Source organism: Aptenodytes forsteri, unplaced genomic scaffold (assembly GCF_000699145.1).
Source record: "Aptenodytes forsteri isolate BGI_AS27 unplaced genomic scaffold, ASM69914v1 Scaffold208, whole genome shotgun sequence".
Lineage (NCBI taxonomy): Eukaryota > Metazoa > Chordata > Aves > Sphenisciformes > Spheniscidae > Aptenodytes > Aptenodytes forsteri.
The window spans coordinates 4,862,622-4,863,911 of record NW_008794963.1 but is presented as its reverse complement, the minus strand read 5'-3'; the positions used below and the strand labels follow the sequence as shown (position 1 = coordinate 4,863,911).

At 45.3% G+C, this 1,290-nt stretch overlaps 1 protein-coding gene across 1 annotated transcript in view; it reads right to left on the bottom strand.

The window, feature by feature from the left end:
* Positions 1-1,078, bottom strand: part of POLR2K (RNA polymerase II subunit K) — a 3,512-nt gene extending 2,434 nt beyond the window's left edge. The window contains exon 1 of the mRNA XM_009275492.2: positions 977-1,078. The gene's annotated coding sequence lies outside the window, so the exon portion shown is untranslated. The remainder of the gene's footprint in view (positions 1-976) is intronic.
* Positions 1,079-1,290: the final 212 nt, after the last annotated feature.

The window sequence follows — 1,290 nt, the reverse complement described above, 5'->3', positions numbered from 1 at the left end:
GTTGGGTTGACGGTTGGACTCGATGATCTTAGAGGTCTTTTCCAACCTTAATGATTCTATGATTTTCTATTAAACAGGATTTTAAACATTAAAGCCCAATGAATAATATTTGCTTTCCTCCCTCCTGCCAATGGTAAGAATTTCCTTGCTGGAAACATAAAAATAAATCATTTCTTATGTATCGCTCATGTAACAACAGTGCTATCATAAACAAGGTAAGCCTTGTTATATTTTTTTCCCTCCGATACAACACTAGCTAACTTAATCTACCTTTTCATTGATCTAAGGGATTAGAAATCCTGGGAACAAACTGTAGGTAGAAGAGTAATAGGAGTTAAAAAACAACCCAAACAAAACAACAATTATACTTCAGTATAAATTCAGTATAAGTTCAACTGGGGAAACTAGGATCTTGAAAACAGAAGGATAGGCTTGACAGAATCATAGAATCATTAAGGTTGGAAAAGACCTCTAAGATCATCAAGTCCAACCGTCGACCCAACACCACCATGCCCACTAAACCATGTCCCTAAGCGCCGCATCTACACGTCTTTTAAATACTTCCAGAAACAGTTCGTCCTTTGCTTAAGAGAGTCTGATCAGCACTTAACAAACCACCTTGCTAAAATCCCCATTATGCCACTCCATTTGAGAGAACCGGAGATAATTCATTAAACTCTATATAGCTTTCAAGCAAGGTTTTGCTCTACCATAACCATAGTGGCACCTTAATCCACGTGTCACAGTCTTTTTGTGTCAGTACTTTATAGTAAGATATAAGCATTCATCCATTAGCGCTTGAAAACAGCAGCATCTTCTAAAACAGAGAGCTGAACTACGGAGGGCGACAGTTACTGCTAAATAACTTGAGTTGGTGCTGCTCATGCAGCAAAATAATACTGCCGCTAAAGACAGCAGTGACCTACAGCTGTGTATTTTGCAAGGAGGTGCCATGGTTTAGCTGGCCTTCACGTACCCTGCAGCTGTAAAGCGCTGCCAAGTTGACACAGCCAACAGGCACACGGATGCACCTACGTGCGTTGGGGTGCAACCGTAACCTACCGCGACGACGTGGAGCACCGGCCACGCTACCGGTACCGAGAGGACGCCACACGTACCTGTAAGAGAGGCAAACCCACTCCTTCACGTCCCTCTCAGAGCCCACGAAGGAGGACGGGCCGCCTTCCTCACAGTCCACCGGCCCCTCAGCCCCAGACACCCCAATCCCGCACCGGGGCCTCCCCCACTGCCCCGCGGGGCTTATTACGCAGGAGGGAAGCCCACGAGGCT